Source organism: Panthera onca, chromosome A2 (assembly GCF_046562875.1).
Source record: "Panthera onca isolate mPanOnc1 chromosome A2, mPanOnc1 haplotype 2, whole genome shotgun sequence".
In the NCBI taxonomy this organism is placed as follows: Eukaryota; Metazoa; Chordata; class Mammalia; order Carnivora; family Felidae; genus Panthera; species Panthera onca.
The window spans coordinates 148,888,595-148,911,137 of NC_138340.1; the positions used below are offsets into that span (position 1 = coordinate 148,888,595).

Below are 22,543 nucleotides of genomic sequence, written 5' to 3' on the forward strand. Positions count from 1 at the left end.
TGGAGAGAGAGCGGGGGAGAAAGACAGCTCCCCAGAAATGATAGTTGGTGTGGTGAGAGTAGAAACTTTTTTCTGTGGAAGAATAAAAAATAAATAAATCTCAGAAATACTTTAGTGCGTGCTTCCATTTTGGTGAGGTATGAGAAATGGGAAATAAAGTTTGGTCAAAAGGCGTAAGTTGAAGAATTGTTTGTTAGTACAAATACAAGTTACGGTTGTCAGCATTGTCACGTGCTGCAGAGAGGGAGAGAGTGTGGTCTCGCTAAGTAAAAAAAATTGGGCCGCCTGGGTGGCTCATTTGGTGGAGTGTCTGACTCTTGATCTTGGTTCAGGTCGTGTTCTCACTGAGATCGAGCCTCCCATCGGGCTCTGTGCTGGGTGTGGGGCCTGCTTAAGATGCTCTCTCCACCCCCCCCTCGGCCCCTCCCATTCTCTCTCTCTCTCTGTCTCTCTCAAAATTAATAAATAAACTTAAAACTTTTAATTTGGTGATCAGCTCATTAACACCCTCCAAGGACAGAGTTTTGAGTTTTAGAAATAAGGCTCAGATTTACATCGTAGGAGGTAAGCAGGATATGGTGTGTGAGAAAATCAGAGTAAAACACATTCAAAAGGTCGGTGAATTGAAGGAGAGAAACAGGGCAGTAGCTCAAAAGGAGAGGTGGATCAAAGTACGTTATTTAGCCTTACATATCAGACTTGGTGCAGTACTTGACCATCATCCATGTGAGCCGGTTGGAATTTCTAAGTGGCACCCCAGCAACAGTGTTCTGATTTAGAAACACGAGAGTGACTACTTCCTTATTCATATCTTCTCTCCTTCCTCCCTTGTTAAAAGCATGATAGTATTTGCATATATGGCTTTTTCTCTTTCTAGCTCTTAAGATCCTTTGAGTGAAGGAATAATGGGTGATTTATTCATCTTTGTACCACTGCCAGCTACAGTACTTTGCATATAGTAGATGCATAAATGATATATCTTAATTTTAAAAGGAACAACTTTATTCAGCACGGAGAGACCTTATGGGAAAGCCATCCAAAAGTTGGAACGACTGAACGGTAACAGTGTGTACAAAGTGTGTGCACAATACATGACTCAGGGTCGATAAACATTAGTATTCCCTCATAGCTCCTTCCTTCCCAGTTATTTGAGAGGATACAACTGAGGAAACGATTCCAGAAGACACAGAAAGGATGGCAGGATTAGACTTTTTAAAGGCGGGATGGAGGGAGGCAGGATAAGCCAGTGTTGGAGCAGAGAAGGGTGATGGGACTTGTGATCATGGCCCTGTGTGTAGTGAAGTGAGGGCCTGTGGAGTTGGAGGTGGCCATGTAAGGTTATCACAGAGAATGAAGAACATTTACAGTATCTTCCTCAGAGCAAAGAAATAAAAGCGGATGACTGACTGCATTGTCTGGCAACATTGAGAGTTCACTTGAATTTAGATAGTGTGAATGATGAGGTCTATGTGAATACGTGATTTTTATGCTTTGGAAGCTGGGATTGAAGACAAGCACCCAGAATGTGCAATATAAACGAAGGGATCCACAGGGCTGCAAGGGAAAGTTTTGGTGGAGCTATGGTAGTTTCCTTTTAAATGCTTGAACAGTTCCCATATGGATAAGTAATTCTTTTAATTCTGTTTTATGAGAGGACAGGGCTCAGGCTAAGTAACTGGAAGTAAGACAGATTTCTGCTCGGTAAGAGAACTTACAAATAATAGAGCTATCCAATATTAGAATACAGTATTCCGAGAGCTAGGGAGTCTCCTGTCAGGGGAAGGATTCAAAGAGGGGCTAGGATGTGAAAATGGAAGGTCTGACTGCATGTCAACTAAAACCCTTTTTTAACACTTAGGGTGTTAAAAGGTTTTATGATCACGAGGTTGATGGGGTAAGAAAATGTAGTTTCTAGTTAAGAGCAGAAAAAAAATGTAATGACTGCGAGTCCACACTAGATTGGGACATCGTTTATAGACAGAAAAGAGCCAGAGATCGAAGACAAGTGGGAATACCCAGGCCATAGTTACCTCCTTTTTGCTGCCTCTTCACAGTTGACATTAACAACGTGATCTCATCCGTCCTCATCTGCCGTTGTTTGCAGGAATTCTCCACCGCTCCGTCTCAGCACTGCCTTTGGGCGCCATGTGCTTTTACCTTCGTTTAAAATGTCATTGTAGAGTGAATAACTATAATTAACTGATTTGAAATAAAAACTCTGGATTTTAAAATTTGATTGTGCATGTAAAACATGAACATTTTTTATATACTGACGGTTTTTGCATGGTTTCTTTTTACTGGCATCAGTTAATAGATGGATGTTTGATTTTGAGTTAAGGCCATACTGTTAATAGCTAAATGTTTTTTTTTTTCTGTTTTTACTGGAAAACAGCTTCTAAATAATTGTCTCCTAACTTTTCTCCTCGCTTTATCTCCTCTTAGTAATAGAGAGAACATAGTTTTATCAGTTTCTCCCACCTTGTGAAGAAAATGTCACCAAACATATAAAGTCCAGGATAAAGAACAACTAATTAGTATAGAATTCATGTATTGGTTTCTTTCCGGGCTCAGTGCTTAGCATATATAAGCTGTAGGCTATGATCTTGTAGGGTCTCAAACTCAACACTTTTTTTGTTTGTTTGTTTGTTTGTTTGTTTGTTTGATATGGTACCTCAGTGCCCAGAAATTTCACATTGATTACTATAGGATCACTTGCTTCATCTGCATGTGAAAGGAATGGAAAAATAGCTTGGATCCTAAGGTTGGCCAGTTAGCCCTTTGGCTTGCTAAGGTTGTGTGTTGGTTCCTAGAGAAGATTGAATAATCAGTCGGTTTAGCTTTCATATCGCACTGCTAAGACACTGTGGAATGAAAGTCACAGCATCCACGGAAAGCCATGTGTTCGAAATTACATCGAAGGATGTCTGACATGTACATAGGTGGGGATGTACCGGTGAGGAAAAAAAATGGGTCAGTACATGGATTCTCTTGGGGTGAGGGAAAGGGCCACAATCTTCAAGGGACCATGACAAAGTCTCTGGTAAAAACCTTCTTGCATATACCTGACCCATCTCCTGAGGTCCTGCTGTAGCTATCACTCCCTGGATTCTGTGTATTTTTAAGGCATGTTTGGAATCATTATGTATACCATTACCTGTAACTACTTTTCAGATTATCATGAATATTGTCAGGTATAAGATGAATTGAGGACAGTAGTTTCGGTGAATTACTCTGGGCTGAGACCGTTGTAATTGATTGGCCAGCTGTTTTATAGCAACTCTTATGTGGGGCATAGGATTAGATAAAGCCCTCAGACATGATAAGCTTTTAGAATTTAAATTAAAAATGAAAAGAAACGGACATTTATGGGGAAATATTGTAAGGACAACTGATATTTTCAACGTTAGGAAAAGGTCATCCTTGGCCGTATTTAGAAGTGATTAAATGGTTCAGTGTGATCTTCCTGGTATGAGTGAATCCGAGGGAGTTATACAGCGGACTCCTCTGAATATCAGTGTTATTTCAAGTAGCAGGTATCTGGGTGGAATTGAAGAGGGTAGAGCAGAAAAGTGATTTCAAGAAAATAACAAGGTGGTTTCAATCTGAGGGACATCAGATGAATCATCTCGTGAGACTGTTGGTGATTATGGAATAACGGAATGGTACAGGGGCAGATGAGCTGACGTACGGTCAGTAGGACCAGGAAAAACATCAAGGAAGAGAAGGAAACGAAGCTCAGGGCAGCGAACAGAGTAAGGGCTTCTTTACAGATGCAAGTTTGAAATTCTCCAACCCTCCAAGTTAGCACTCATCCTTGAAAGAATGAAGAAGTAATTTTTGAGAACCAACAGGAAAGACATTTACCACCTGTGTGTGATGTTTTGATGTGAAGCTGAATTAAAGGGATAAACCGAAATCTGGTGGAAGTGAGACGAGGAAGGTAACAATGACACGAAGACAGCCAACACTCAGGTATTTATTGAGGACTGTCCTGGGAGCCATGGAGTATAATGCTTTGTGTTATAAGGAGATTGTAGTCTGATGGGGACCAGAGCAACTTGAAAGCTGAGCCCAAACGGGCAGGCAGCAAACGGTGGTGTCACATGCCTAGTAGTGCTGTTCCAAGTGGGTTTCTCTCAGTCCCCCAGCTAGACCTGCTCTATCAGTTTTTGTGGTTGCCTTGTATATTACCAAAAACTTACGGGCATAAAACGGTGCACACGTTTATGACTTCACGGCTTCTGTGGGTCAGGAGTCTGGGCAGCTTAGCTGGTTCCTCTTCATCAGGGTCTGTCACCAGGCTGCAGTCTAGGTGAGCCTCCTAGGTTCGCCTGGGAGAGAATTTGCTTCCAGGCTTCCTCCATTGGTGTCTGAATTCATTTCCTTGCTGCTCCTTGATTCCTGGGAGCTTGCTTCTTCAAAGCCAGCTAACTGTGGAGACTGACTAGTGGTGAGGGTAGTGGGGAGAGAGAGAGAGAAAGAGTTTACTAGCAAGACAACGTCTTACATAACATGATATGACATCCTGTCATCTTTGCTGTATGCTGCAAGTCACAAGTCCCTCTCCAGGCCCACGGGGAGGGAATCACACAGAAGTGCGGACACCAGCAAGTGGGGATCATGATGGCCGTCTTAAAGTCTGTCTGTGGCACCTACTTAATCATTATCTGCATTTTAACTACAGTCCCTAGGTGGTTGCATGCTAAGAAGCAGTGTTAAAAGGTGGTAGATGCCAAAAGAGTTTCATGGAGGGAGAAGAAGATTCTTTGGGCTTGGCTTAGGTAAACCGTTTTATGACGTGAAAATAATCTGTGTAAAGACTTCTGCACACCAGGGAATTAGTTGTATCTCCTATCGCCCCTACTAACAACACCCCCCCCCCCCACCTCCAATTAAGTACAGTGTTTTTCCCTTGTGTGATGTTGCCCGACGTTTCTTTCAGAGTTTGTAAGTTCCTAACTTTGGCTTTTTGAAAAAACGTTGCTCTTTTCACCTTCACTGTTCATTTTGTTGGTGGGAAGTATCGGATATGGGTTTTTTTCCTCTGCCCTAATAGTTGAGAAACCCTGGGGAAGTCCTTGAACTATCCTCCGCCTCTGTTTTCTTGTGAGTTCTAGCATTCCTTCTTGGAGGGTTACGGTGTGAATTGAATGAATTAAAGAATATGACCGTTGTTGGCAAGCTGTAAAGCCTTATGTAACGTGGCAGTGGACTTGTTCGGTTGTACATGCCTGATTCCCAGTGCTACCCTCTTCCCATAGAAACAGGCCCCTAAAAGTCATGATTGTGCCTTGGTCGTGCCTGTCTGACCGGGGATGGATGCCTGAACCAAACAGGGCCACACAGATTTTCCTTCTTGCAATTTGAATTTGGGACCAAAAGATGACAGTTCTGGCCTGGCTTATCTAATGTGAGGAGATTAGAATCCAAGGAGGCTTTAGTGCAACTGCCTTCTGTTACATGGAGCAGTAGAGAAAGCTTGTCGCAGAGCCTAAAGGGAAATTAGATCTGCAGAATAATGGAGAGAGAGGGATCTTGTCTGCTTCCCATTTCCCGCCTGCTTTTCTTCGTTCTGGCTACACTTTTGCCTTTGAGTTGCATAATAGCCCTCTAAATTCATATATAAATTCCCTTTTTTATTTAAGCTATTTCGAGTTTTCTGTTACTTTCAACTAGAGAGCTGATGTGAAGGCCAATGAGAATGGTACTTACAATTTCTTTTTTATCCCCTAACTACTCACCTCTTTTTCTTCCCTACATAATTTGTTTGTAAAGGCCAATTATATTCTTTATTGAGTATTTTTTTTTTTCCAGAGCGTTTTAGAAATGTGAGATCAAGAAATACGATCCTTGCCCTCAAGCAATTTTTAATTTCTTGAGGCAGATGGACATCTAATTGACCACGTATAATATTGGGCAGAAGAAATAAGTCCTATGTGCAGCTCCTGTGAGGCAATCTTGATCTTCTGCTTGATAGCATTACTTAAAGCCATTTAAACCTTTTCTTTCTTTCTTTCTTTCTTTCTTTCTTTCTTTCTTTCTTTCTTTCCTTCCTTCCTTCTTTCTTTCTTTCTTTCTTTCTTTCTTTCTTTCTTTCTTTCTTTCTTTTTCTTGTTTTTTTTTTTTTTTTTCCCACTAAACCGTTTTGTCCCTGACTTTGTGCTAGGGTCCTGACTGATGCTTCTGGATCTATCATTTTTGTCTGTTCCTCTGAGCACTGCAAGCAGGCCCCGCAGGATGGCCACGTACGCCTTTCTTGATTAAAGTAAGTGGAGGAAATTACAGTGATGAAGCTAAAACTGGAAACAAGACCAAACAGAAGTTCTGGTCTGAAATTTATTTTTTTTTAAACTTGCTCAGTGAAGTTATTTGCTCTCCTGAGATGACTTAGGTCCCCCTTACCTGAGGATGATTTGAACATTTCTGTGTTTAAGCTTGCTCTTAGAGTTCTGTGTTTCCTATAAGCTAGCACTGCGTACAAAAAGGGTGCTTACACAGCTTGCATTGTATTCTAAAAAGGATAGTCCGTACAAGAGTTCTGTGTTCCCTATAGCTCGTGTTATGTAACGAAAGGGTATTTATATAGCTTGCATTGCGTAATAAAAAAGAGGACCTACTCGGAGATTTCTGTGTTCTCTATAGCTTGCGTTACATAACGGGTGCTGAAATTAGACGGAAGCCAGTGAAATTGTGGTCAAACTGCATAGGACTGATTTTAGAACCACACTTTCCTAACGTGGAGGTTATATAGGTTATATGTTTTACTGGCTCGTGGCAGCTTTTCAAAATGACCCAGTTCGGAATGACATTCAACTTAGAGCCGATTGAAATGGGCATCGGTGGAAAATCCCTTGGGGATTTGTGAAGCAATTAAAAAATCTAGGAATCTCATTCCTTTCAATAATAGAAAAAAAAATCTGTAGTTAGAATTTTAGAGAAGGATGTGAAGCTTTATCTTACTAAAGAAATTGTGGGAAAGGCTTATATTTTTTAGAGAAGAAAGGAACTACTGTGATGAGTCTTAATTTTGAAAATATCATTAGGGTAAGTAATAGAATTAATGGAGTAACCCAAGGATGAGCTCAGTGATTTTCTTTGAGGTGAGACTCCTTCTAGAGATTAATTCTAGAATTGTTCTGGAGACTTTATAAAACAAAGGAGTGAAACCACAGGTAACATTAATCCTGGCTTAAGATATTCTATCCCGCCTTTTTTTCTTGCCTTCTTTAAGGCATGTGTAGTTCCCTCATAGTGCTCTTTATCTGATGTCATATCACTTTGCTCATTTGGGAATTGTGTGTCTGTGTGTGCATGTTACACATTTGTCAGGTTCTTCCCTCTTCCCTTTCAAGCTCATAAAAAATGAGAACCATGTAATTATCTCATTGTCAATATGTGTCCTGTACCTGGCACTGTTCTTGGACATGGTAAGCCCTCACTAATTGTTGATTGAATGAGTGCATATTTGTTATTTATTCACATAACCCTGTACTCTACAAGTATTACTCATACAAAGAGATGCTAGAAATACTTACACACAACATTTTTAGTCTCTTAGAATATTGTATACTTGCTGTGAGATATAGCACTACAAATATGGTTGGTAAATCCATAAAAATATCAGTTAAGTCTAATTTCTTATATTCCATCAGAGAGGAACTAAAGCAAGGAAAGAAGAATAAGAGAGAGAGATCAGTATGTGGGGCTTTAATAATCTTTAACCCATGACTTGGCAAATGAGTACCACAGTCTTCTGTGGACAAAGCCCCGACTAGGTTGGCCAGTGCATAGACAAGGTTATGGCCATTCTCCCAGCCGCAAACTAAGTCAGTGGTGCCAGCAAGCAGACTCTTTTCTCAGGGCCAGAGCTCAGGAGAGAGTGCTCTCTGGGGGAGGGGATGTGCCCCATGGATCACAGTTACAGGTCTGTAGGGTGAGGTCCTGAGACAGTCAGTCAGCCACAGCCACAAAAGCTGCCGGGGATGTGGGGGAAGGTGGCAGGGAGTTGCCCTTTGAAGGGAGCACAGAATTTAGAAGTTGGGTTTGGTGCTGATTGCCTCCATCCTACCCCTGAGATGTTTTCTCTGTCTCTGGCAATGATGCTTTCGGCACAGATTGTATCACTGATCAACGTGCTTACCTGGATAGTAGAGGTGTTACTGAATTCAGCCTTGACCAATTCTCTGTTCACCCTAAAGTTGATGACATCATGCCCCAGTTGGGGTTATGTCTGCTGTCACCACAGAAACAGCTCTGTGTATTATATCTGCAGATGGCTCAGAATCTGTCAAGGAAAGAGCAAGATAAATATTTTCTTATAAATATAAAAGGAAGAGTTAAACACTTATTGTTTAGAAATCAAGCTGATAAACATATTATATTGTCTGAGGCGCCAGAAATAAGCAAATTAATTACATGCAAATAACTGTTGCTCACGAAATGTGGGATAATAATAGTATCTGTTGGATGTTTATGGCAAGTTTATTTACATGACTCAATTTTCTGCTAATTGTCCTGTGGAAAATGGTAAATACTTGGTTCCTTTGCCTTTGTTTCAGAAATACTTTCTTGAAATTGTGAAAACTGTTGCTTTGTCTTGCTATCATTGCCTTGCCAAGGGCAGTTCTAAAGACAGTATTTATGTAAACATGGTGAAGAAAGAATTGTTACTTGTACGTGGGGCCTTTTTGCCTTAAACGAATGTCATCATCAACATGCTTCCCTAACAGAAGTTCTGCGAATGTCATCATCAACATGCTTCCCTAACAGAAGTTCTGATCATTGAATATTATCACTCGTGTGGTGCAGTCCAGATTGACCTTTTGTTGATCGTTTTCATGAACATCTTTTGATGTCAGCTTCTTGGTGAACTTCAGACGTTTCCTCTCTTAAGGCAGCACAGGGAATTGAACAGTTTATATTGACAGCGCGACCCATGGTGTGGATCTCTGCCTTTTGTGCTAATGAGTGATTGGGTTCATTTTGAAAAGATGACTCTGAAGTCTACATAGGACTTCACACACTGTCAAGAAACCTGTGCGTTCTGCTGTCACTCTTCACGCTCCTGGAGGTGTATGCTCCTTAGGTACTTGAGAGGTGATTGGGTGAGTTCTTTTATTCTTTCAAGATGATCAGTTCTTGTGGGTCATTAACTTGTATTGCCTATCAGATGCCTCATAAGCTAGGCAGCATTTTGGTTGGGGCAAGGAGGGATTGGTTTTCTGTCCAACTTTCCAGGCTGAGCTTATCCACTGAATGTGTCCCTCAATAGGGTGATACATACCTCCCCAAGGTTACTGTTTTGTTTGCTCTCTATATGCTAAATCTCAGGCATTTCACTCACCTCTGTGCATTTTCATCAACAACCCTGGCATTTTGATATAATTTAGAAACTGTTATCTTATGGCATGCCAAACACTGTGATTTATCATATGTTCACAGAACAGGAAGGAGAATGGAAGTAGACTTTTGCTTTAGTTTTTGGTAGAGGAGGAATTTTAACATCAAGTCTGAAAGGAAAACAGAGCATTTTGTATCTTGGATTAGTTTGTACCTGTTCCTCTCCAACCTGATTTTGCCATCTAGTGGTTACATGTGCATTGGGGTGCTGGAAAGCATGGGGGTGGCCTAGGAAGGCTGAACCACTGAACTCTGTAAATTAACATCTTGCCTTTGGGGACTCTCTTTCCTATCCTTTCCATGCATTACCATGGTGCAGATTAAAATTCAGAAGGCTGGGGTGGCCAAAAATTTTCTTACTGTGTTTCTGGACAGTGAGAGTGAGGAGTGAGGGCAGTACACACACACACACACACACACACACACACACACACACACACCCCTTGGGGATCCCCTGTGCTGCTGTTCCTCCTTTCAGATTGAGGTTCCCACATAGAGAAATTCTGCTGATAATATTAATAATCCTGATTAAAGGGAGGAGAAAAATCAATTGGTAGATTTTGAGGATAGAATCAATTTTTTTATTATAGAAAAGGATGAGAGACATAACTACCTTGTGTTTGCAAATTATTTGCTTTCAGTCTGTGATGCTTTCAAGAGTTTGAGAAATAGGGTATTTAACTTCTCAACTTATGACTGATAGGATCATGCTAAAAGTGCTGCAGCCTAATGGAAGCTTAAAATTCAGCTCTCAGAATTGCTGGATCACACTTGACAGTGATCTGTATGTCTACGGATTATTAAACCTCAGCACAGAGAATGTCCTGATTTAAAAATTTCCAATTTTATTCACTTGGTCTGATGTGAGGAGTAGCTACCCTGTCTGCAGTCTTGTGTAGTAGAATGTGAATTTCTCAACCCCAGGTTAGTTTCTGGTCAGGCCCAACCAAATGGAGCTGTAGGGAGTTCTTTCCTTCTTGGGCTTCTCAGAGGATTACTAACATTTCTTTCCCCTTGACTTTGTTCTTCATTGACACCTCAATGCCATTTGTCATTCCAGCAGCCACAAGCATGTGCCAGGAACTGGAGCCCATGCTAGAGAGTGATCAGGAAGATGCAATCTCAGAACACGTGGCCATCACTCTATGCAAATATTTTATTATATAATGCAGGCATTCCTATAATTCTTGTAAAAATCCCTGGAGCTGTTTTACGTTTGACTAAGTATGCATAAACTTAATGTTCAGAATTTGCTGCTGTAGAATTTATAAATTAGGAAACTGATTCAATAATTGTGGCTCGAAGACTTATTTACCGACTTTGAGGTTTCTTCAGCCAATTTCTACATCAATGTATTTTCCTGTTACTCCTCTTTGCTTATTCCACCCGCATTTATTGGTGCTTACTGTATATGTTTAGTTCTGATTTGGGTTATATCAGGACTTAAAGTTAATTTTGGTAAAATTGCTTGCAGTGAGTATCATCACTTTTTCATTTTTGTGTTTTATCTCTTGTTCTTTTGCACTAATCAAAAGATGCCTTATGAACGTTATGCAGATGTATGTATCTAAGAATACTAATTTGTTGTGAGTCAAAAGCCAATTAAAGGGGGATGGTAGAAATATTGATGCCTTAGAAAGCCTGGAGAGGCAGGGAAAGTATTAACCAAGAGAGATATGATTTGAGAATAGGGATTGAGGTAATTAATAACATGGGTTAGAAGAACAATGAGGAAGGAGAAATAGGGAGTATATTGATTTAGTAGGTGCAAGCATACTAGAACAATGAAATCTTATAATAGAATATTAGAGAAAGAATTGATAGAAACATGGCTTTTCATATCTTTTAATTGACTTTAACAGTGTTTGCCTTGGACCTAAAATAATGAACCAAGTGTAAAATTTACTTTGAAATCTTAATCTGAGTATTGTAAATATTTCACTAGCAAATCCTCTACTTTGTATTCCAATGTACCATTTTCTAAGATTTGCTAAAGGGAAGTGATGCTATTACATATTGGGGCCAATATTTTTCCATAATTGTTTTATTTTTCAAGATTTAAAAATTGAGATATAATCCACATACCATAAAATTAATCATTTTGAAGCACACAGTTCAATAGTTTTTGGTATGTTCACAAGGTTGCGTCTTCTTCATCATTATCTAGTTTCAGAACATGGTCATCACCCCAGAAAGGAACCTGGTCATTGGCAGGAAGTCACCCCGATCATCTCACTCCCATTCTTCCTCCTCCTCAGCGTTTTGGCAGCCATCAGTCTACTTTCTCTCTGTGGCTTTATGTATTTTGAACATTTCATATAAATGGAGTATGCAGTAGACAGTCTTTTGCGACTAGCATCTTGTACTTAGCATATTGTTTTTAAGGTTCATCCATTTTCTAACATGTATCAGTATGCCGTTCCCTTTTATTATCTAATATTCCATTGTGTGGACATTTGATTTATCCATTCATAAGCTGGTGGATATCTGGATCGTTTCTACTTTTGGCTGTTATGAATAATGCTGCTGTGAACATTCACGTACAAGTTTTTGTGCGAAGATATATTTACAGTTTGAATAGACCTAGGAATGGAATTTTGAAGGTCATATGGTAACTCTGTTTGACTTTTTGAGGAACTGCCAAGCTGTTTGCCAAATTGGCTGCACCATTTTGTATTCCCACCATACTGGGCATATTATTTGAAATGTAAGTGGAGTACAGTTAAAAAGCTTACCATTTGTTTCCTGCGTTTTGGAACATCATGTGTACTGGAATGAGTTACTACCTGAAGCTTTGAGTGGTCATAGAACTTTAGAGCTGGAGGGTTTTTAATGGCTCCGTCTTCCCACTGGAATGGAAGGTCCGTGTCTCTTTTGTTCACTGCTGTATCCACTCCACCTAGATCAGTGCTATAAAATCGTAGCTGCTCAGTAACTGTTTTTGAATAAATGAGTATAATCCAACTCCTCTGTATTTTAATGAGAGAAATTATGCCCAAAGAAATCGGGTGACTTTCTAATGGTCACACAGAAACTTCATGGCAGAGCAGTAGCAGGAATCCTGGTCCTGATTTCCTTGCCCAGCTCTTAGCATCACAATCCTTTTGAATTCAGTTTTCTTTCTAAGCGTGGTGGTCCATTGCTGACCTTGTATAGCATTTTCTGACAGTTTATAGCTTTACTTTGGGGCTTTATTGACATTTAATGAGTGTTTTTGTTCTTGTGAAGTCATTTACATGTTTACTGCTGAGGCCAGCATTCATAAAAGGAGAAAAACATTTAAATAACTGCATTTTACCTAGGGAAGATAAATTACAGTTGCCCATCAATAAATAGATAACTTTCATAGCTGCCAAGATTATTAGATTGTGGAAGACAATAAATTTGTACCCTCCCTTGTGAGTCACTTGCTTTAAAAAATTCACAACTAATTATCTAAAAGTGAGGCAAGTTAATGGAGGTTTGCTATCTATTTACTAGTATTCTTTTCTTTCCTAATCACCCTTGTGGATAGAGGAATCCATTTTATCCGTCTTTCCTCCCTACTCTGCTCTTCCAGAGTAATATATGTATAAATTAAATGTAGCATAGCGTAAGTAAGCGTAGATTACCCTGTATCTGAGACAGTGTTCTTGGAGCCACATTTGCATGTTAAGTGGAGTTGTGCACCATGAAGGATAGGTTTATAGACTGGACCCTTAATGAAGTTGAGAATCACTGTGCGAAAGCTATAGACTGTAGGTAGTAGAAATCTAGAGCCTTTGAACACAAAGAATATATATTTCACTTCCTTTTGACCAAGTCTTTATTTTATAAGGCTTTATGGGAAACAGTTCAATTACTTCAGTTAAAACTCATTCCAGGAAGCAGAATATGAAGACGTTACTTGGAAGTATTGAGATTCTTCTTTTTGTAACTTGTCACCAGCTGATTGATACTTGATGTTAGAGTAAGAGGTTTAACAGATTTCCTGAACTCTGCTTATGTTTGTCAATAGCTGTGGGACATCTCCTGGGGAGGATTATAAGGCTGTTAAGGTAATAATTGTGTTTCTGATTTATTCCATTCATGTAGTGTTGGCATGGAGGTTGGGAAAATATAAAAAGAATCTGCTTTTTGGTTAAGGTAAAAAATAAAGGCATTTTTAGGGAGTGGCATGGGGTGGTCGAGGGGAAAAACACACTTTTGTTTAGAAGATTTATCTTCAAATTCTGGCTCTATGACTAACTTGTTGAATAATCTTATTTAAATCACAGAACTTTAAGTATGTATAAAACACAGATACTAGTAATTCCTCACAATGTAGCTTTTGTATTTTGTGAGATACCATATGGGACACACAGTAGGCATTCAGTAGTTGTTAGTGGAGTCTGAACCTGGGGTTCTTTGTCCTGTCTTCATCAAGTTTTGTTATATGTCCGTGCATGCATACATACATACATTCAACACATGCACGCGTGCGCGCGCACGCACGCGCGCGCACACACACACACACACACACACACCAGTCTGTCTCCATCCCACAATGTGTTCCCACTAGAATTTAACTGGTTACGTAGTTGCCATACATTTAACTCTTAAATGTGTGTAGATAACCAGAGCCTTTTAAAATTATTTTATAATGTTATTTACTGTAAGATTTGTTAATCTTTTCTAGTTTCTGCCAGTGCTACTCCTATCGCTTACATCTTGGCATGATCTTTTCTGCCATCTCGGTTCTTTGTAATTTTGCTGCCTAGAAGGCTATTTCTTTGTAAAGCTCATATTGTATAAAAGATTGTTGATGCTGATGTAAGGTAGACAGTTTATTAGTTAACAGATTACCGAGGTGCTAACAATAAAATTCCTAATTGTGTCCATTTGTACTCAGAAATACATTATAATTCAATTCCAAAGGTTCCCCCACCCCCATTCTTATTTTCTAATGATCCTCTAAATGACAAGCTTATAAATCGAGGTCTCTTTCACCAAGATGATGTAGTGAGTAGACCTTTGTATTCCATTAATAGCAGGATGCCAGGTGTGCATAAACAACAACAAAAAACTGTAGCAGCCTGCATCTGAGGATGCAGGAGATTGGGTTATTGTTCAGCAAATTGTTATTCCCTAAAACTACCCAGCCCCCCTCCCCCGCCCCCTGCCTTTCTCTATGAGAGAAGTATACTTCCTCCTTCCATTGATCATGGGCTCAGACATGTCACCTACTGTGACCAGTGGAATTAGCAGATAATGCCACTAGCAAAGGCTTGAAATGTGCTTTTGGATTTGGTCTTTTGCCAAATCCCAGATAGCCAGCATATATATTGATGGAGAAGGAAATGCTTATTGTTGTACATTGTTGAATTTGTTACTCAGTTTTCTTGTGGCAGTAGCTAACAGATACAAAGAGATGCAGGTTCCTTATAAAGATTTTCTGTATGTCCTGATTTGGGAGCCTTAACTTTCCCTATAGAATCAAAAACTTTATTGGTTGTACCTATTTTAAAGCCAATTTTGTGTCTCTGGTCACTGACAAAATCGTTCAGGATTGAAAGCCCACTTAAAAATGAATGCTAACAATTTCGATCTGGAAGAGGAAGGGCGCTTGGTTGACCCTCGCTATCTCTGCAAGCCTATCTGTATTTGGAAGTTGTTTCTGGGAGAGGATAATGGCCAGTGGCTCCTTTCTTTGGTAAAGTCATTGCATTTTCTTTGTGCTGAAAGGGCAGTGAATACACAAAGATAGTCTCTTTAATTATGGAAAGAGCCTATTAAAATTCCATTTTGTCTGTAGAAGTAAACATATAAAGGAATGTGGAGGAGGCCAAACACCTCTTTAAAATAATGATTATCTTGGGCTAATTCCTTCACTGTGCCTCCAGCATCATTAGATGCCAATCCTTCTGTGCAGGTTCATTTGCGAACAAAACTGATTAGAGAGGGGAAGCTGTGTGCAGGAGACTTCCCTAAAGCAGAGGTTTCAGACACCTGCCCATTGTTTAAACTGGTTTCCCTTGGCAGGACTTTTATTTATTTTCCCTCTACCTAGGAAAAAAATGGGGGGAGGGAGATTGTTTATTTCAAAGGGTATTGGAACCCATCTTTCAAAAGAGAGCCCTGAAAAAAGAGAAAAAAGGATATTGTGTGAAACCTCAGAAGGTTTTCAGAATTTCTCTCTGGCCCTTGTAAACCTGATCATTCCCTTTGCTCTGAGCTCCCCCCTCTGGCATTCATGGTATATTTCTCTTTCTATTATTAACAAACTTCAAAGCTCCCCCACCATGTCATTTTGCTATCCCTCCAGACTGTAAAGTGATGGTAGGGGCTGCTTTTATTTCCTAGAGTTTGGGGGTTGCTGATTAAGGAATGCAGAGGAACTGCCTGCGACATTTATTAACTTTTAATTCAGTGCAGAAAAAAATCAGAAACCCAGCGCGCCATTGATACACTGATACTTTGAGCTTGTCTAACCATTTTTTAAGGCTTGTGTGCCAGGACTGAAATGAGTTGTATTTCACAGACCTCAGGATTGTGCTGTCATAATAGCCAAATCCATATGGCTCTTTGTTTTTGTAATTAAAGCTTTATCCTTGCTGCTTTTTTTCTTAAATGGCAACCACAGTTCTGATGGGGACTGATTGCTTTATTGTAAGTAACCTCCTAACTGTTGTATCACATTTTCTCCAAAAAGAAGATTGATAATATTCAGTTTCTTTTGCACTGTCTAGGGATTAGATTTTCAATATAGCTCTATTTTTATATTTTAGAAAGCAAAATCTCATTTCTTTAAGTACCAAAGGTTGTATTCTAACGTTTTTAAGTGGAAAAGTTTATAAAATATAGTTCTCGAATTAGGTATGAAGGGGTGGAAAAGTTTTCCTTCCCCCGCTTCAGGTCCCTGGCTGGGTTTGAACATCGACAACGATGTTTAAGAGGAGAAAGGCATACAACTGTATTTAATGTCACTTTTATGTGACACGGGCCCCTCATCAAGAAAGACTCAAAGACATAGTGAACCCTACTTGCTTTGTTCTCTTAGGTTGAACAAAGAGAGGCAACCATGGAAGTGACTGAGCTATGTGAGGAGGCTAAAGGAGATGAGAATTATTTTAGCAAGACCTGTTTGTACAGTTCTTTCCCTCCCAAATTCTTGTCCTTGACGATAAGAATGTCACTTTCCCTCCGGTCTAGAGAGGATATCTTTCATAGAGGAATTTCATCTCCTGCTCTTAAGAAAAAGAAGGAAAGTCAGAGTGTTTTTCTTGTACTTGCTGTTTTTCAAGTGCCTTTAACTGAAAATATGCCAAAATGGCACATGTGCTCTGAACTCTTTCAGATCTTTGTGCCACAAAAATCCCGGCCACATTGAGACTTATCCTGATGATTTGAAGGGCCGTCATGTTGACCCTGGTTCACTGATGCTTCCTCTCAACTCTGCACTGCTACCGTTTATTGAATGTATGGTGGTGTGTCAGAGGTCCCCTCATCCCCTCCAGAGGCTCATACCGTGTTGCCCGCATTTTGAACCCGCCCCAGCCTTCCATTTCTTTCTGTCTCTCTTGTCTGTTTTTCAGGCCATCTGTCTTTTTCTCCTTGCCGTGTGGTGGTAGGTTATCCTATGTAGAAGTTTATCATGTCTGTCTCAGACAAGCTCCTCTTGGCTTCTCCAAGCTGCCCAACTACTCTGGTATGAGCTCCGAAGGCAGGAACCAAGGTCCCTAGAATTGCGTGCAGAATACCTAATCAGGAGAACTCTCCCTGGCATCAAGTGCTCGAGCTCTTTGCTGTGGATTTTGTAACATGAGTACATTTTGGCTCTGGAGAGGTCTCCTTTTCTTTCCTGTTCTTTAAGTTCTGAGCGGTTCAGGTTACCAGATAAATTAGGTGTCAGTTGTGCTAACAATAACAATCAAATGACACTTAAAACACGTGTGTTGTGGAACATTCTCTCCTAGTCAGCTGCACCTGTACTTCTGTTACTCTGGTTTCAGACGTGCCATGGACACCGAGTTTTGGGGAAAAAATGCTCCATTATTTAGTAATTTGTTAATTTCTGAAAGTATCTGAATTAGGTAAGTTTCTGCCTTTGCTTCTTCTCCTACCTAGATTGTGTTCACTGAGTAAGTGACTAAATAAACTTGCTTCTTTCGACACTGAAGCACTTGGGTTTTTTTCCTTGCCTTGGGGTCAAGTCCTAAGTTGGTTAGCTTTTTTTTTTTCTAATTTGCTCCTAAATTTTTTTTCTCCTGGTTGAATAATATTCCACTGTGTGTGTAGGTGTATGTATGTGTATATATACACCTACACACCCTACATCTTCATTATCCATTCATTTGTTGAGGGACACTTTGGTTGCAGCATTATTCACAATAGTGAAGGTACAGAAACAATCTCTTAGTTTGTTCCTGTCAGTCTTTTATTCCTAGAGGTGGTATAGGGTGTTTGAATTTTTTTTTTGATCAGCACTTTTTTTGCATGTGTTGTGTTATGCCCTGTTCTAAGGAGATAGAATTTATTCTTGCCAATTATTTCAAGAGATCGGTACGCTTATATCAGCTTGATTGTTTTTGAAAGATTTTTTTTTTTTTTTTGGCATCCAGACAAACTGGGTATTCCACGGGTCAAACCTAGAGTGGTCTGGCCTTCCTTGTACTTCCTCTTACTCTCTCAGCTTGGTATCTCTGTGCTTGCCCATCCAGCCACCCTGAGCTTGGCCCTCTGAATGAGGTCTTGAATTTGACTCTATCCTCTGTAGGCCAGAGCTGTTGTTATTCACACAAAATTACCTTTGGGTTTGTTTTCTCCTTTGTTCTTCATTTGGCATGAAGACTTATCAGTGATGAGACCCCTTTTCTCAGTCATCGGGGCCAATACTCTTCTGTTCCTCTTCATCTCGATGTGGTCGAAAGCCTAGTATCACTCATATCTTAAGGGATAGTCTGGTAGCTTAATCCTTTACTAAGGCCATAGAGGACCTGATCAGACAACTAGGACTGACTTGTGACATAAACAGCCTTCGTAATTGTCACATACCTTTCCTCTGAGTTCAGTGGCTTTCAGTTTGGCTTAATCAGTGTGTAGTTATTAGCATATACACATGGAATGCACTATACATAAAGATATACCCAAAGATGGAGTCTCCCCCCTTTTAATGTAGCTTGTGGGGAATGTAGCATTTTGTCTTTTTGCTTCTGTTTATAACTGTTTGAGATCTTTTCCCATTAGCTAGTGTCAACCTCCTGAAAGCCTCTGCCTTAAATAAATTTGCCTGTCTGCCTTGTTTATAAATTGAGGATAAATTAATCAAAAAAGTAGTTGGGTGTTTGGCATTGCATGGGGGTTGGGCTGGAATGTGTGTATATGGGACTCACTTCCATGATTCATTGAATTGTAAGGATCATAGTAACGGTTGATTTTAGGATTTCTGCTTACTTTTGGCTCCTCTTTAAGCTTGGTATGTTCTCCAAATTCTTAAGAAGATTGCTTTATAAAGACAGTACTAAGAATATTTGCTCAGTTTATGGTATAGATTGGACTTCTTTTGCTTTTATTTTATAGTTTCCCAAATTTACTATATTTATGTTTCTAGAGTATTTATGGTTTTATTCTGATTATGGTTTATGATTTAATTGGCTACCAGATGCTCAAGTATTTTACCTTTTCTTATTACATCATTTCATACACAAGAGAAAAAATGGGCTATCACTCCCTCTGTGGTGCAATTTTCTGCTTAGAAGAAATGGAAAAGTTTGGTACCGTTCACTTTCTAGCTCATTGCCTTTATATACACTCAGCTACCGGATGCTCACTTGCTGATTGCTCCAAACTTGGTGCAGGTGTCACAAAGTGAAGAAAAATGCATGTCTCTGGCCTCATGGAGCTCCCAGTCTGCATGGGAGAAAATGTCACTGGTTTTACCATGAACGTCTTCCGTAATCTTTCTTTGTAACCATTTTAAGACTGATAGGATATTTCACTATCTAAGCCTTTTCCCTTCAAATCTTCTGTTTCCCCATTTTTCTGTGATCTTTCCGTAATGATTGTAAATGACTCCTCAAGTATGTGAGTGAATTCCCTGAAGAGGCTCAGCTTCCCATCATCCAGGCCGGCTCACTGGGATGAGTTCAGTTTTGTCAAGTGTTCCCCATCTGCTTTTTGTCAGTCGCTATTTTTGTAAAGTCTTCATTCTCTCTAATTATACAAATACATCTTCTTCATTTCTCTTGTCAAAGACATATTAGCAGGAATTAGTTCAGTTTCTGAGCTGGTTTAGACTTCATTCATTCCGTCCCCCACCCCATTTTTAGCAGCACTTTTCCTAGTCTTCCCTCCTCCCCTTGATGATTTTAAAAGCTTGTCTTCTCTTGTCTGACTTCTTGGAGGAGCACGAATTAATTTGCTACCTCTGATTATCTTTTATAAGTTTTAGCTGACTGTAACAAGATACTTTTCACTTTCCTCCATATTTAGTTCAGATCTGTCTTTGTCTGTAGGTATTTGAAGAGTCATTTGTGAAAGTACGTTAGGTGTTTCTTGTTCGCTATAATTTCCCCCAAGAGGAATTTTAATCCTATGTGTGTTAATTATTTAATTATCCTAATGATGTCTCATATGGTACTCCTGGCCTCTTGCACACTAATGGAATTAATCCTTCATCCCAGGGCTCCTCTGAGCTGATTCTGTAATGTTTGTACATTTATATTCAAATGGCTCTTACTTTATAACTAACCTTCCCTTGTTTCTTCCCCCCATTGCCCCAGTTCTGTCTCTTTTCTCTCTAATGCCCTGTGTGCTTTAGATTTAAATTTTTGTTTCTCTGGAGTTCCTTACCTTCCTTTGCCTCCACTGCAGGTCGTTATTGTCTCATACATTTGGGTTCTCAAACGTTGATGGCCAGGAGAATCGCCACGGAATGCTTGTCAAAAGTCAAGATGTTGGGTCCCAAGCCCAGAAATTCTAATACACTTGGTGGGTGAAGAGCTTAGATGTCTGCCAGATTTTCATCTCAGAACATTCATCTGTAAATTAATTTGTAAAATGCCTGCTATCTGCAAGGCACTGTGTTGGGCACTCAGAATTGTCATAATGAGCAAAAGTGACTCTGTCTCTGATCTTTTATGTGTATGGGATACTGAATTGCTTTCTTCATGTCTTCCTCATCCCAAAACTTTTTTGATTTCCTATTGTTTACATGTAACACCAAGTCAGTTCTCTAGTATCTCTGGTGAGATTCTAGAACACAGAACATTAACCGTATCAGGAGGTTTGGATTCCAGGATTGATTTTGGCTTCTGACCGTGTGTGTGTGTGTGTGTGTGTGTGTGTGTGTGTGTTTAACTTATAAAAGAAGGGGATTGGATTGGATCAGCGATATTCCTTTTGGTTGGTCATTGTGAGAATCTCAGTCTCGCTCCCTGCGTTCATATTGTACCAGTTCTAATATATCATCCTTTATAAGACACCCCCCCGCCAATTTCAGAAATGTTAAAATGCGAAATGATATGCACCATGTAATCAATGCAGTACTGCCTCTGTGTGTGTGTGTGTGTGTGTGTGTGTGTGTGTGTGTGTGTGTGTTTATGACAATAATGATGCTACAGAAAGCTATCGTCTAACTATTGGCATATGATCACCTGGGACCAAAAAAGATGTCTCACTGGTCTGGCACTGGTGAAAGAATCAGGATTTATTAAGAGACACAAAGTCTGTAACACAAAAGAAGCAAAGATGTAGTAGGAGACCAGCAGTCTCCTCGCTCAGGTGACCCTTCCTGTGTTTCCCCTGGATCTGCCTCACTGTTGAAATGTGGAGTGTGTAGAGATTTCTAACAATAAAGTAATCAGGGTGACTATAACTCAGTGGGTAACTCTTACATCTATCACTCAGTTCAGACAGCTCAAAGAAACCAAACTCAAGTTAGCACAATGCTTCTCATGAATTACAACCTCTTTATTTATTTTTTTCCTTTTAATTAAATGTGTTCATTTAAAAGCATTTTTAAAAAACAAGTTTAGTGGTTCAATTGAATAATCACTTGCTGGCAACCCTCTCCCACCCCCCACCCCCCGCACCCCCACACTTTAACTCTTCCCAAGCCAGAGTCTTGCATAGGTAATATCAACTACCTTTTAAACTTAAAAAAAAAATTGTAGTTTCTGAAAACTACAAGGGCTGTCTCATTTCTCTTCCTGCTTTTTACTGAGTCTTACTGTTCTGAGTGATATATTAAGGGATGCAGAGGAAAGTACCAGAATCAACTCTGTACTATTATGAAGGCTCTCACTTTGTTATTCTTCCTACCTTTATCTCTACCCCTGGCTGCCCATTCAATTCCCTCTCCCTTTCAGGCATTTTTAGCCTTAGAATTAACTTCTTATGCTACATTTGGGCATCAATGTTCATGATTTGACTCGAGGTATTTTAGTACTACTGGGACATTTTGGTTGAAATCTTCTATTTCAGAAGTTGTAACTTCAACAGCTATAGTGGTAAGTGCCAAACCAGTGATATGGACTCCAAGTACCAGGGGAGTTGAAGGAAAGGAGAAATTACGGAGTTGTTGGGAAATGCATCAAGATGGAAGCGGTGTGGCAGAGGAATAAGCAAGTGAGGTCTGGGGGAGCAGTGCCCGCACAGGTAGAGGTGGGAGAGAGCAAGGAGTGTGTCAGTGGGGGGACTGTACTGCATGAGTTGGGAGGGAGGCTGTACGTGGGAGACATGTATGAGTGAGAACCCTGTCCAGGTAGGCTGAGGCTGAGTCATAGAGCACCTAGAAATCCCAGCTAAAGACGTTCAGTTTATATTTTATGGAGCAAGAGTTTCTAACATCTTAAAGAGACATTTATCATTCCCTGTAAAGCTCTAACCCGTCCTCTAAGGGATCGGGCTTGTGAATGGTACAGGGGGGCTAATTCTGACCAAAACTTCCGAGCCTTTGTGTAGGTCTGGACACGTGTGTGCATGTGAGCAAACACAGTACTAATGGATATTCCTGAGATGAGAGCCCGGAGCAGAGCAGAGCAGAGAGCAGCTCTGCCGGCTGAGTTCTTACGAACCACCTTCAAAATTCTGCCCAGATCTGTTACTAGTGATGATCAGCCTGCCCACGACTCCTGACATCAGGAGTGGGAAACCATTGGAGGATTTCTGTTGTGTTTTTTTGTGT

At 40.0% G+C, this 22,543-nt stretch overlaps 1 protein-coding gene and 1 long non-coding RNA gene across 6 annotated transcripts in view; one reads left to right on the plus strand and one right to left on the minus strand.

The window, feature by feature from the left end:
• Positions 1-22,543, plus strand: part of EXOC4 (exocyst complex component 4) — a 750,526-nt gene that overhangs the window by 141,040 nt on the left and 586,943 nt on the right. The window lies entirely within an intron of this gene.
• On the minus strand, positions 1,977-20,580 carry LOC132679895 (uncharacterized). Of its 2 annotated transcripts, XR_009610387.2 has the most exons (4): positions 20,209-20,580; positions 8,141-8,284; positions 4,203-4,444; positions 1,977-2,157 (listed from the first exon to the last, which is right to left on the minus strand). It is a non-coding gene; the product is annotated as an uncharacterized LOC132679895 (long non-coding RNA). The 2 variants fall into 2 exon arrangements; XR_009610386.3 differs by lacking the exon at positions 1,977-2,157 and having other exon boundaries at positions 3,957-4,444.